This window comes from Coregonus clupeaformis, chromosome 34 (genome assembly GCF_020615455.1).
Source record: "Coregonus clupeaformis isolate EN_2021a chromosome 34, ASM2061545v1, whole genome shotgun sequence".
NCBI classification, from domain to species: Eukaryota; Metazoa; Chordata; class Actinopteri; order Salmoniformes; family Salmonidae; genus Coregonus; species Coregonus clupeaformis.
Window position 1 is genome coordinate 36,041,209 of NC_059225.1, and position 15,319 is coordinate 36,056,527.

General features: G+C 44.0%; 1 non-coding gene and 1 pseudogene across 1 annotated transcript; both read right to left on the reverse strand.

Annotated features, from left to right (window-relative positions):
* Positions 1-1,265: 1,265 nt before the first annotated feature.
* On the reverse strand, positions 1,266-1,382 carry LOC121550131. Its single transcript, XR_005996914.1, has one exon. It is a non-coding gene; the product is annotated as a U5 spliceosomal RNA (small nuclear RNA).
* A 317-nt stretch (positions 1,383-1,699) lies between these two features.
* On the reverse strand, positions 1,700-1,863 carry LOC121550121 (annotated as a pseudogene).
* Positions 1,864-15,319: the final 13,456 nt, after the last annotated feature.

The following is a 15,319-nucleotide window of genomic DNA, read 5'->3' on the forward strand; positions in this document are numbered from 1 at the left end:
AGGTGCTTTGACCCTAAAACAAACCCTGTCGTGGTCCGAGAAAAACACAGGCAACAACCGCCCAGACAAAAGCCCCAGGGATTTGGGTAGAAAGACGTAGTCCAGCCTCCTCACAAAACCCGGGAGTTACGCCACGTGGGGCCTGCCAGCGCCGGAGTAGTATTAAGGCCGCCATCCACCAGGCCATGGCTTGCCATAAGTCCGGTGATGGCCCCTACACTACCATCTGCTACCCCTCCTAAATCTACATTAAAATCCCCTCCCACTACCAAAAACCCTGTTTGTGGCACACAGGGGTGCCAGAAGCTCCACCATCTCCCTTCTCTCTGGCACTGTCTGTGGCCCGTATACCCCTTAGTCTAAAATCCCCTAATACTATGTCTACCCCCAATATCCTCCCCTGCATCACTACGTATGTTCCCTCCACCTTCACTTCCCTTTTGCCAAACAAAATCCCAACCCCTGCTGAGTGTACTCCTCCCACACTCCACACTGACTTCCTTTTAACCCACTCTTTTTAAAAATTGTTCCACACCCCCCATTCCCATTAATTCAGTGTAGAAGGTCACATCGTACGCCTCCATCGCATTTCCCTGTAGACACATCACCTCTTGTACTCTAAGTTTCAGGGCCCCCATCAGCACGGCCCTTGCGAAAGTGTCCCTCGGCATCCGGCCCTCATTCTCCTTCTTCCAAGCAAAACAAATCGTGTTTTTAAGTCCAGTCCTAGGGACCGACCCTGCTCCATCTTTAGTGTTAGCCATCTCCTCACGGAGAAAAGCCTGCAGATTCCAACTTTACCTAAACTCAAAGGAAAATAACCTGCCCTTTACACCCTCCGGCCTTCGACTCAGCGAGCTTTGAGGCATCTCAGTACCGAGCATGATCTGACCCAAAAGGCAGAGAAGCGATAACCCACAAATTGACCCCTGCACCCGCCGGGCACCCGGGGGAGACCTCTGCGGTTTGGCAAAAGTGGGCCTCCTCCCATCGCAACCCCCCCACGTTTCCCTGGCGACAGGCAAATGTTTTTTCCAAAAAGTCGCTGATGCGTCAAGTTCCTACTAGCTCTTTACGTCCAGTGCTACTATTTGTTCAAAGGCCGGAAAATACGCCAGTCGTCGTTGTTGGGCTTGAATTCAATTGGCTGAGTGACTACTTTGACTGGAAAAATACGCCGTCAGCCAGCATGAACTCAAATGCCTGAGCAAAAAGTCTGCGTGGCAGACACAGTCTCTGTTATTTTCTCTTGAAACAAGATATCGGGCTCTGCCAGAAGCAAAGGCCCTCCAAAAATACGTTGAACTCGTAAGTGTTCCTCTCCACGGAAGTCTTTAGTAAAAGGTGAAAGGCTTGTGCATAATGAAGAGAAACCAGAGTCGTATGGAAGTCAGAGGTCGGGGCCCGAGACGCACTCTGTTTACTCTAGGCCGGGTTCTCGCAGGTTGTCCCCGAACCCACTCGCCAAGTTCTCAGGGACTGTGGGGAAAAGTCACAGACACACTATCCTGGTGAAGTATGTTCTTTTTTTGGTCAAAAACAGACACAGAATCCTGGTGAATGCCAAAATGTTTATTTATTTTTTAAGAAAAACTGAGGGAAAACGCTGGACCGCATGAAAAGCACTTTTTTCTTTCTCTCTTCTTCTGCTGGCTGTTTACCTACCTCCGTGTAGTTGTTTTCCTTGACAATGGGAGAAAAGTGTTGCACCGTTCCCGGAGGTACTGCAATACCGGGTTGATGCGTGGAGCAAGCCCCATTTCCAACTCCCTGTTTGAAAAATCCATTTAATATGTAGTCCCCCGGTGGGGGACGTATCAGATATTAAACTGATAAGAACAGATTTCTCGTTTGGAAAAGTTTATTGGTACAAATCCTTTTGAAACAGCTCACATTTTTTATTCATTTACACACATAAAAACAGCATAAAGTGCATAAAACCAGCATTACATTACAATAACATTTTAAAGGTACATGTTTATTTAAAACAATCCTGCATAAAAGTACCCTTTCTTGTAAAAGCCAATCTATAAAAAGCCATTTTAAAATGTGTATACATGATTTAACAAGGTAAAACATTTTTAAAAGACATGAAGAGCCTGTCAAAAAGTCCCTTTGTTAAAAAGCTGTCTTCGGTCCTAAAAACTTTAACCTGGTTCAAACAACACTATGAAATGACATAACAGGCACCTATCTACGATAGACAAACAGGTGCATTATGGAGTGTGATTAGGATGTAACACACCTGAGTAAAGGATTATGCTTGTATTTTAAACTCTGCGACGTGAGTTAGTCACATATCTTCTTACATCTGGTGAATATGCATTTGGAGGACAGTAAAACCCATGTGCGTATCATGTTCGCAGATTTCTCCTCGGCATTTAACACAATCAATCCGTTGGTCCTCGCGGACTTGATGCTATGCTTATCACATGGATCACCAACGTCCTAACTGATAGGTCTCAGCAGGTACGAGTTGGCAATACACTGAGGTGTGCACTATTTCAGTTGGAACCCCACAGGGCAGTGTTCTTTCACCAGTGCCATACATACTGTATACAGACCGCTGCCAGAGCCGGTTCCCAGGGCGCAACCTGATCAAGTATGCTGACGACACTGCTTTGGTCAGTCTTCTTTAATGTTGATCTAACAATCATGGTTCTCTTTAATAAATAATTGAGACATTCTGTCCTACTTCTTGAACTGCTGGTTTGGGAAAAATAGGTTGGGCAAGATAGTCAGGACTTACGGGAAAAATGATGGGGCAGCAAGCAAGAACTGTCATCTCTCTACCTGGGCAGAGCCCTCCAAAAGGCAAATATAATAGCGGTTGACTTTTCTTTCCTTCCACTCCGAATTCCAGCTCCTTCCCTCTGGCCGCAGGTACAGACTACCTAAGGGTAAAAAAAAATAGGGCCAAGTACCCTTTATTCCAAAGGCTAGTCTACAACTTTATCAAAATCTTGGACTAATTGCACTTATCACTATGAAACTGCACTTACCCTGCCTATTTGCTTGTAAATATCCTTTACTATTAATTGTTTATATTTGATGTTTTATGGACTGCAGCAAAATGAATTCTCTCTGAGGACATGAACGTTTTCTGAATCTGAAAATATTTTTTTCCAGGTCTCCTTTTTACAAGAGGTTCATTTAAGGGACATGGGGGATGTTTGTTTTTTCAAGGGGTGGGCAAAGGGAGAGTCCAGATGGGGAATATGGGGTGTGCACCCTTCTGGGGTGGGGATCCTGTTTGGGGATAGGGAGTTTTGTTTGGATGGTTGTTTTTCACTTTATTTTCATCGATATGTAAAAGTTACGTCAGTCTTTGTAACCACAGGTTCAAGGCCTTTCTTTTGGCTATCCTTCTCTCTGCAAAGGTTGGTAGCCTGGGACAACTCCTGCCCTAAGGCGTAGACCCTCCCGGCTAATTTCCAACATGCAGTGAAGAGGAACAGAAGGCACACTGAGTGCCTGGAGGATCTGCTCTGCATGGACCACAGGGCTTTATGCAGGACCTTGGTGGCTAAGCGGTGTGTTTTTGTTGTTCCCCTCCATCTTGTTTCCCTACTTCCCCCCCCCATTTTTGGTCAACTGAGGAGCTTTTTGGTTGGCCGGCCTGCTTGCCTCCTAGCTTTTGTTTGTCTTGTTTGGGTGTGTTTCCTCCTTTGTGCCCCTTCCCTTTTGTGTCCCAGTAACATCAACAGTGAGGACAAACCCAGCCTGCCTCTCTCCTTCCACACTGAGTCCAAACATACAGTCACTGGGTCCTGATTGTGACAGTTGAGCCCAGTTTGCATCGCAATATCCAGAGATGGCATCAGTGAAGCTGGAAGATTGCAGTCAAACACTGGAGCTTAATTTGAACATTAAAGATGAAGAAAAGGAGAAGATTGGGAAATCTGTTTATCAGGATCCAATTTAGTGTCTTCTGAAGTAGAGGGAAAATCAAGACCTGACTAGTTCAGTTCTCAGGAGATTCAGAGTTGTAAAGTGTGTTGTAGTAGGAAGCAAATGTTTGGTTTATTTCTACAGGATCCATTGATAATTGTCCTTGTAAATTATGAATTGCATTAAAGGCTGAATTTTACTTCTTACTGTGCCAGGCCAGCAATTTACCAGGTTTTTCACCTTGATCATAGGACTGTTTCAGCCTAGTTAAGCTGTTTGCAGCCTTTGAGGTGGGAAGTTCTTCATACTGAGCTTTAAGACCAAATTATTCCTTGTTTACTTCTACTGAGTTATCCAATTCTCTGATTTTGCTGTCCATCTCTCATTTTCTGATTTTTATTTTATTTTAAACTGGTAAACTCCTGAGTGGCACAGTGGTCTAAGGCACTGCATCGCAGTGCTAACTGTGCCACTAGAGATCCTGGTTCGAATCCAGGCTCTGTCGCAGCCGGCCGCGACCGGGAGACTCAATGGCGGCGCACAATTGGCCCAGCGTCGTCCAGGGTAGGGGAGGGAATGGCCGGCAGGGATGTAGCGTTGATAGAGCATGGCGTTTGCAATGCCAGGGTTGTGGGTTCGATTCCCACGGGGGGCCAGTATGAAAAAATATGTATTCACTAACTGTAAGTCGCTCTGGATAAGAGCGTCTGCTAAATGACTAAAATGTAAATGTGTCTAGTGTAAATGTAGCAAGCAGTATTGAGTGTTGGTTTGGCGCGGTTGGTGGGTTGGTTGACTGGATATCTAGCTGGCTGGTTAGCCGGCCATGCTGGTTTAGCTGATTGGTCATCTCACCTTCCGGGCCTTGTTGGCAAGTTCACGTTATTACAATTGTCTGTATGTACTGTTACGTTCCACAGCAATAAAACCAAAAATTTTGCTCAACCAGAAGGAGGAACTAACAGTCACTGAACAACAACCAAAACAGGCAGGGTTTTAGGAGGGGTTCTGAAATACACTCATAGGGTTGTCCACGGAAAGTTGACTAGCAACAACAAATAGAACCTTAGACACCCACCATGAGCACCCACTAAATTTGCCCAAAAGAGACAAACAAAAGAAAAACCCACACCAAACCGAAAGACAGGAAGCAAACCAAAAACATGGCGCAAAACAAAATCAGATACAGGATTGTTTATCTAGAAATCAAAATAGGGAGCGCCATCTAAAAGGGTGTTGACCCTTCACATATCTCAAGACAACTGAAGCACTGGGCCAGTCACTCTTAAATAGCACCTGGCCAGCACAGGTGAAAGACCTTCCCACTAACGAGATGGCAACCAGCACAGGTGTAACACATACTGATTAACAAGGTGACAACAATCGGTGCGCCCTACGTGCTAACGAGCTATACCTGCTAAGGTCCAACCTCAAAACATAAATGGAAAAACCAAAGCCTGTAACACCTTACCCCTTAAGACAACAAATATATCCTATATTTTTGTTGGACAACTTTGCTCACCACCAACAGAAAACAACTTCCGTTGAACAACATAATCAATTTAAATCTGTCGCCTTCTGCAATATAAATATGGTGACTACAGGCTGTCAACAATGAAATACAAGGCAAAACAGCCACCTCTTATTTATTTTTAAATGTATATATGCTTTGTTTTTCTTTGTATTTTACAATATTTTCTACATTTGTGTAATTGTACATATACACACCAGTCAAAAGTTTGGACACACCTACTCATTCAAGGTTTTTCTTTATTTTTGCTATTTTCTACATTGTAGAATAATAGTGAAGACATCAAAACTATGAAACACATATGGAATCATGTAGAAACCAAAACAAGTGTTAAACAAATCAATATATATATTTTAGATTCTTCAAAGTAGCCACCCTTTGCCTTGATGACAGCTTTGCACAGTCTTGGCATTCTCTCAACCAGCTTCACCTGGAATGATTTTGCAACAGTCTTGATGGAGTTTTCATATATGCTGAGCACTTGTTGGCTGCTTTTCCTTCACTCTGCGGTCCAACTCATCCCAAACCATCTCAATTGGGTTGAGGTCGGGTGATTGTGGAGGCCAGGTCATCTGATGCAGCTCATTCTTGGTCAAATAGCCCTTACACAGCCTGGAGGTGTGTTGGGTCATTGTCCTGTTGAAAAACTAAATGATAGCCCCACTAAGCGCAAACCAGATGGGATGAATTCTAAATAAATCACAGACAGTGTCATCAGCAAAGCACCCCCACACCATCACACCACCTCACCCATGCTTCATGGTGGGAATCACACATTCAGAGATAATCCGTTCACCCACAACGCGTCACAAAGACATGGCGGTTGGAACCAAAAATCTCAAATTTGGACTCATCAGACCAAAGGACAGATTTCACCGGTCTAATGTCCATTGTTCGTGTTTCTTGGCCCAAGCAAGTCTCTTCTTCTTATTGGTGTCCTTCAGTATTGGTTTCTTTTCAGCAATTTGACCATGAAGGCAGTCTCCTCTGAACAGTTGATGTTGAGATGTGTCTGTTATTGAACTCTGAAGCATTTATTTGAACTGCAATTTCTGAGGCTGATAACTGTAATGAACTTATCCTCTGCAGCAGAAGTAACTCTGGGTCTTCCTTTCCTGTGGCGGTCCTCATGAGAGCCAGTTTCATCATAGCGCTTGATGGTTTTTGCGACTGCACTTGAAGAAACGTTCAAAGTTCTTGAAATTTCCGGATTGACCTTCCGGATTGACTTGTCTTAAAGTAATGATGGACTGTTGTTTCTCTTTGCTTATTTGAGCTGTTCTTGCCATAATATGGACTTGGTCTTTTACCAAATAGGGCCATCTTCTGTATACCACCCCTTCCCTGTCACAACCTAGAAGGTCAGCATACCGGAGTCACCTCTTCACTGTTGACGTTGAGCCTGGTGTTTTGCAGGTACTATTTAATGAAGCTGCCAGTTGAGGACATGTGAGGAATCTGTTTCTCAAACTAGAGAATCATTTCATTTACACAACATACCTACCACTTTGAAGATGCAAAATATTTTTTCTTGTGCAACAAACAAGAAATAAGACAAAAAAACAGAACTTGAGCGTGCATAAGTATTCACCCCCCCAAAGTCAATATTTTGTAGAGCCACCTTTTGCAGCAATTACAGCTGCAAGTCTCTTGGAGTATGTCTCTATAAGCTTGGCACATCTAGCCACTGGGATTTTTGCCCATTCTTCAAGGCAAAATTGCTCCAGCTCCTCCTTCATTCCAATCCAAGATGGCGTAGCAGTGTTGTCGTGAATTCTGTTGTGTCCTCGTGTAAAGGCCTGTTTTTTAGTTTTTTGTCTTTTTTTCGTGTATATTTCTCTATCTCACTTTCCATCCTTTAAGTAAATATACTTTCCTGCAACCAGCCTCACCCAATGTGGAACGGATTCTATCTTTCTTAATTTTTATCAAAAAACTAGCCATCTAGCCAGCTAACTAGCTACTTGCTATTAGCCACCGTTAGCGATCTTCACCACTGTCCGTGGCCTGCACTACCTACCAGCCAGCTCTAGCCTGGACAATTATCGGCCAGTCTGCACAGCGTGCTATCGACCCAGAGCATATCAGATTTTCTGCCGGAATCACTGAATCACTGGACCTTAAACCCGGATCATCGCAACTAGCTAGCTGCAACCGACTGGCTGTTGTTGGCTAATCACCACTGTCCCGATGCACCAGTTAGCCTTGGGCTAGCCTCGAGCCAGGCCCATCTCCCGGCTATCTACCTCTCTGTCAACCGGACGGGACCTCCTAGTGTCGACACGGAGCCCCGCTGATCCATCACGACTGGTCTGCCTATCGAATAACACCTGTGATTGCGTTATGCTCCTCTCCCATGTCAATATGCCTAGCCTATTGCTGTTTGGGTTAGTTATTATTGTAATATTTCACTGTAGAGCCCCCAGTCCCGCTTAACCAGCCTCAGAGAGCTCGTTTGTCCCACCCCCCATACACGCGGAGACCGGCTCAATCGGTACCTCCAGTGATGCTATCTCTTTCATCGTTACCCAATGCTTAGGTGTACCTCCACTGTACTCATATCGTTCCATATCCTTGTCTGTACATAATGCCCTGAAACTATTCTACAACGCCCGGAAATCTGCCCCTTTTATTCTCTGTACCCAACGCACTAGAAGAGCAGTTCTTAAAGCCTTTAGCCGTATCCTTATTATATTCCTCCTCTGTTCCTCTGGTGATGTAGAGGTTTACCCAGGCCCTGTAGCCCCCAGTATCACTCCTACTCCCCAGGCGCTATCATTTGTTGACTTCTTTAACCGTAAAAGCCTTGGATTCTTGCATGTCAACATCAGAAGCCTCCTTCTCAAGTTTGAGTTATTCACTGCGTTAGCACACTCTGCCAACCCTGATGTTCTAGCAGTGTCTGAATCCTGGTTTAGGAAGGCCACCAAAAATTTAGAAATGTCCATCCCGATTTACAAAATTTTTCAAGGGGGCGGAGTTGCAATCTACTGTAGAGATAGCCTGCAGAGCTCTATCATACTATCAAGGTCTGTGCCCAAACAAAAAAATCCACCTTTCCAGAAATAAGTCTCTCACTGTTGCCGCTTGCTACAGACCCCCCTCTGCTCCCAGTTGTGCCCTGGACACCATATGTGAATTGCTTGCCCCCCATCTATCATCAGAGTTCGTACTGTTTGGTGACCTAAACTGGGATAGGCTTAACACCCCGGCCGTCCTACAATCTAAACTAGATGCCCTCAATCTCACACAAATTATCAAGGAACCTACCAGGTACAACCCTAAATCTGTAAACATGGGCACCCTCATAGATATCATCCTGACTAATTTACCCTCTAAATACACCTCCGCTGTCTTCAACCAGGATCTCAGCGATCACTGCCTCATTGCCTGCCTCCGTAATGGGACCACCCCTCATCACTGTCAAACGCTCTCTAATACACTTCAGCGAGCAGGCCTTTCTAATTGACCTGGACCAGGTATCCTGGATGGATATTGACCTCATTCCGTCAGTAGAGGATGCCTGGATGTTCTTCAAAAGTGCTTTCCTCTCCATCTTAAATAAGCATGCCCCATTAAAAAAATTCAGAACTAAGAACAGATATAGCCCCTGGTTCATCCCAGACTTGACTGCCCTTGACCAGCACAAAAACATCCTGTGGCGTACTGCATTAGCATCGAACAGCCCCCGCGATATGCACATTTTCAGGGAAGTCAGGAACCAATATACACAATCAGTCTATATACTGAGATCATGTGACACTTAGATTGCACGCCTTTATTTAACAAATTATGTGACTTCTGAAGGTAATTGGTTGCAAAAGATCTTATTTAGGGGATTCATAGCAAAGGGAGTGTATACATATGCACGCACCACTTTTCCGTTATTAAAAAAAAAATGTTTTTTGAAACAAGTTATTTTTTTCATTTCACTTCACCAATTTGGACTATTTTGTGTATGTCCATTACATGAAATCCAAATAAAAATCAATTTAAATTACAGGTTGTAATGCAACAAAATAGGAAAAACGGCAAGGGTGATGAATACTTTTGCAAGGCACTGTATATATACAGTGGGGAAAAAAAGTATTTAGTCAGCCACCAATTGTGCAAGTTCTCCCACTTAAAAAGATGAGAGAGGCCTGTAATTTTCATCACAGGTACACGTCAACTATGACAGACAAAATTAGAAAAAAAAATCCAGAAAATCACATTGTAGGATTTTTAATGAATTTATTGGCATATGATGGTGGAAAATAAGTATTTGGTCAATAACAAAAGTTTCTCAATACTTTGTTATATACCCTTTGTTGGCAATGACACAGGTCAAACGTTTTCTGTAAGTCTTCACAAGGTTTTCACACACTGTTGCTGGTATTTTGGCCCATTCCTCCATGCAGATCTCCTCTAGAGCAGTGATGTTTTGGGGCTGTCGCTGGGCAACACAGACTTTCAACTCCCTCCAAAGATTTTCTATGGGGTTGAGATCTGGAGACTGGCTAGGCCACTCCAGGACCTTGAAATGCTTCTTACGAAGCCACTCCTTCGTTGCCGGGCGGTGTGTTTGGGATCATTGTCATGCTGAAAGACCCAGCCACGTTTCATCTTCAATGCCCTTGCTGATGGAAGGAGGGTTTCACTCAAAATCTCACGATACATGGCCCCATTCATTCTTTCCTTTACACGGATCAGTCGTCCTGGTCCCTTTGCAGAAAAACAGCCCCAAAGCATGATGTTTCCAACCCCATGCTTCACAGTAGGTATGGTGTTCTTTGGCTGCAACTCAGCATTCTTTGTCCTCCAAACATGACGAGTTGAGTTTTTACCAAAAAGTTATATTTTGGTTTCATCTGACCATATGACATTCTCCCAATCCTCTTCTGGATCATCCAAATGCACTTCAGACGGGCCTGGACATGTACTGGCTTAAGCAGGGGGACACGTCTCGCACTGCAGGATTTGAGTCCCTGGCGGCGTAGTGTGTTACTGATGGTTGGCTTTGTTACTTTGGTCCCAGCTCTCAGCAGGTCATTCACTAGGTCCCCCCGTGTGGTTCTGGGATTTTTGCTCACCGTTCTTGTGATCATTTTGACCCCACGGGGTGAGATCTTGCATGGAGCCCCCAGATCGAGGGAGATTATCAGTGGTCTTGTATGTCTTCCATTTCCTAATAATTGCTCCCACAGTTGATTTCTTCAAACCAAGCTGCTTACCTGTTGCAGATTCAGTCTTCCCAGCCTGGTGCAGGTCTACAATTTTGTTTTTGGTGTCCTTTGACAGCTCTTTGGTCTTGGCCATTGTGAAGTTTGGAGTGTGACTGTTTGAGGTTGTGGACAGGTGTCTTTTATACTGATAACAAGTTCAAACAGGTGCCATTAATACAGGTAACGAGTGGAGGACAGAGGAGCCTCTTAAAGAAGAAGTTACAGGTCTGTGAGAGCCAGAAATCTTGCTTGTTTGTAGGTGACCAAATACTTATTTTCCACCATAATTTGCAAATAAATTCATTAAAAATCCTACAATGGGATTTTCTGGATTTTTTTTTCTCAATTTGTCTGTCATAGTTGACGTGTACCTATGATGAAAATTACAGGCCTCTCTCATCTTTTTAAGTGGGAGAACTTGCACAATTGGTGGCTGACTAAATACTTTTTTGCCCCACTGTATATCTTTTTTTTTGGTTATGTTTTTGTTTTCATAGTTGCCTAAAACGCTGAAGTTTTCAAAAACTCACATACTTTTCTATAACTCTCTGCCCACTGGAACGAGCGCAACCAAAACAATACTCATCTCCAAAACGGTAAACGTGCAGTGAAAATAAATTCTGAGCCAGGGCAACACACTGGCTAAATGCAAAACGTATTGACTGCCCACCCTTGAAAGACAAATCAGCAACCAAGTTGTCCTTACCACAGTCATGTCGGCTTTCAAGTGGAAACTCCTGTAATATCCGTAGTGATTTTCCTCAGTGGAATGGCCTCAAGGAATCGAGTGGCAGTGCACATGATGGTAAGAGAAACTGGTTACCACTCTTTGCTTTGGGCAAAGGACCAACACAATGAACAATGCTAAAAGGTTTGTCAAAAACAGGAATAGGCTGCAAAGGTGCAACCGGTACAGCTTGGTTCTGTTTACCTGTCCGCTGGCGAACTAGACAGGAATTACAGTAAGACACAACATCCGGTTTCAGACCAGATGTTACGCAAAATACGGTCATACGTCTTGTTGACCTCAAGATGGCCTGACATACTACCATCGTGAACCAACCTCAGTATCTCGTCGAAGCATAACTGGAACGACAATTTGAAATACACTGGGCCAATTGTCCTGCCCAGAAGTGGCGCGAGAAGGCCATTTCCTCATTAGAACCCAATCTCTGTCAAAGTATCCCACATAAAACTTCAAACTCCTCCTCCGGACGTATCTCAGCAAAAAGAGGGGAGAGGGAAACATCTTTACTCTGTTCAGCAATCAGCTGCTTCCTAGACATCGAAGTGTCAACTGTAGGGACCCTCTCTTCCTTCAGCTGTCCTACAAACTTCCTCACCTTTGGGGTTTTCAAAGGAGAGGTCAACTCAGAAATATTTGCGAAATCAGCATCATCCATAAACGTCTCGACCATGGTGGGATCGCTGACATCCTCAACACTAGACTTGCACACAGCGACTTTATTAGACGTGTAACGGCACACGCTGGGAACACTCTAGGGTACTTTCTGATAACCCATCAGGTTCCTCTACAATGCGTTCCTTACAAATGACAGGATTTGGCACGGCCTTCCCTCCAGCCAAATCGTTCCCCAAAATGAATGAGACCCCCTTCACCGGTAGGCTAGGCCTCACTACAATGACAACTGAACCAGAAATAAGATCGGACTTGAGTTCCACATTATACAAAGGAACTTCCATGCAACCCATCTCCACACCTTGCAGAAAAAGGCAAAACACTCTCCAAAATGAAGGATGGCCTGCCCTAGTGTCTCGCAGTATCTACACCGGCTGCTTAACAGCATCACCACTCTGCAGAGACACGAACCCGTCTGAAACAAAGGGTTCTTACACATCTGATCCAAAATCTTGTTAAGGAGATACACCAGTCCCAACCAGAGACTTATTGGGATGGAGTGCTCCCAAAAGAAGAAACAGCTTTTTCTCAAATGTTTCTGTTTCAACATAGGACACAGAGACAATGTGTCCTTTCTCACGGCAGTATTGACAAACTGCCAGATATGAAAAAGCAGTTCTCTGCCAATTTGTCAATTTCTTAATGGGTGCATGATTATTAATAACTGGGATAAGCAATTTCATAAATGTGTCAAGTGCAGCGTCCGGTTGCTCGTCATTGCACACCATGGACCAACAAATATTCTTCACATCAACAACACAGGAATCACTACAAAACGTATTGTATGACCTTTTATACATAATATTAGGCCCAGCCTTTGCAACTTTGGTTTTCCTAGATATGGATACTATATTGTGATCACTGCATTCGATGGATTTGGATACTGCTTTCAAACAAATGTCTGCAGCATTAGTAAAGATATGATCAGTACATGTTGATGATTTCATTCCTGTACTGTTTGTAACTACCCTGGTAGGTTGATTGATAACCTGAACCAGGTTGCAGGCACTAGTTACAGTTTGCAGCATGATGAAAGCCAGTCAATATTTACATCACCCAGAAAATATACCTCTCTATTGATATCACATACATTATCAAGCATTTCACACATGTTATCCAGATACTGACTGTATTTACAGTATTATTTACAGTATTTACAGTATTATTTACAGTATTTACTACAACCACTTGGTGGTCTATAGCAGCTTCCCACAAGAATGGGCTTTAGGTGAGGCAGATGAACCTGTAGCTATATTACTTCAACAGTATTTAACATGAGATCCTCTCTAAGCTTTACAGGAATGTGATTCTGAATATAAACAGCCACACCTCCACCTTTGGCTTTTCTATAGATCTTATAACCATGCATCGCTACCACTGTGTCATCTAAGGTATTATCAAAGTGAGTTTCAGCGATAGTCAGAATATGAATGTCATCTGTTACAAGCAAATTATGGATGTTTCCCCGCGTTGTCATCTATACCTATCCGAATGGCCTGTGCTACCTGAAACTTGCCTGCCAAGGAAGTTACATCCATCTACTTCACTACAGGATGGAGGAGGAGAAGCAGACGGAGAACAGCAAGAAGAGTCTTCCAATCAGCGCTGGTCCCGTGTCGCAAGTTTATGGAAACCGAAGGCAGCGGCAGGCTGCTAAGCGGATGGGAGTGAATGCGAGAGGTTTGGAGCAGATTGACATAAGGAATAGCTTCGCTGCACTGGTGCCTGATCTACCTGCGCCTTCATCGCTGGGACTGCCTATGTCTGCGACGGCGGTGGTAACTCCAACTACAGTGACTCCTGCAGCGGCTTCGTCATCGAGTTCGGCTGCTTTCCCTCTCTCTGGATCTGACGGGGCACTGCCTGCTGTGGGAGGTGTGGACCTATCACTGGGAGAAGCAGGCGTATGCTATCCTGCTTCTCGTGGGTCCGTGAAAAGCTCAACGAATTGTTTGAGGGGTGGGAATGGGCGGATTTCTCAATTCCCTTCTCCGGCCGTTGTATTGGGCAGTTCAATGTTGAGAAATGTCTCAGTCCCTTGAGCAAAAACCTTGTGCTATCCAGGAGCACGAATACAGGACATCAATAAGCTGCTCACAAACATTTTAAACCGGCATCAGGAAATTGAGTCCATCATAGTTCATGTGGGATTCAATGACATTATGAAGGGCAGCTCAGAACAGCTGAACATGGATTTTAAAGAACTGATTGGGTCACTACTTGGCACCATAATATCTAGCCCTCCCTAAATCGTGGCATTGAACGGTTCAGCAGACTTTTAGCCCTCCATAACTGGCAACGAGACTATTGAAGCTCTGTGGGTGTAACATTTGACAATTTTGATACATTCTGGAAACAAAGCTCGTATTATAAGGAGGATGGGATCCACCCAAATAATTTGGGTTCCTGGATCCTATCACAGCATAATAAGGCTGTGTTGACAAAATGACTTATCAATGACCCAAGTCCAGCTAATTTAATCCCTACCATTGTGTCGCTGAGTTGTCATAATCTTAAGCAAATGTACATTATCCCAGGGGCGCTGGCAGACACAATGTAAGTAACCTAATTTATGTCCCTCTTACTGCCCTGAATGCCTCTGCTGATCCTAGAGTTATTGTATGCAGTAATCATGTGCCTTTGAATCAGAGTTATACTGTTAGCACTGAGGCGGTGTGCCCTAGCATGAAATCCACTGTGTGCAGCTCATCCTGCACTAACATAAATAAGAAGAGCATTTCTACTTTTGCTAAGGTTCTCAGTAAATCAATGAAAACAATCAAGCATCACAGAAAAGTGCCAAAAATAGCCCATGTTAATATATGAAATCTCTGAAATGCACTTAGATAATACCTGATGATACATGGTTATAACATTTACAGAAAAGAGAGAAATGCCAATGGTGAAGGTGTTGCTGTTTATATTCAGAACCACAAGCTTAGAGAGCGTCTCATGTTAAATACTGTCGAAGTAAAATGGCTACAGGCTCATCTACCTCACCTAAAGCCCATTCTCGTGGGAAGCTGCTATAGACCACTAAGTGCTGTCATGTTTCAGGAGAAGACCCAGATGCAGACAGTGTCGAAGTAATACAAGTTTATTACAAAAACAGGGGGCATGCAAACGACAGGTAAAGGGCAGGCAGAGGTCAGTAATCCAGATCAGAGTCCAAAAAGTACAGAACGGCAGGCAGGCTCAGGGTCAGTGCAGGCAGAATGGTCAAAACCGGGAAATCTAGAAAACAGGAACTTGAGAAAGACAGGAGCAAGGGGA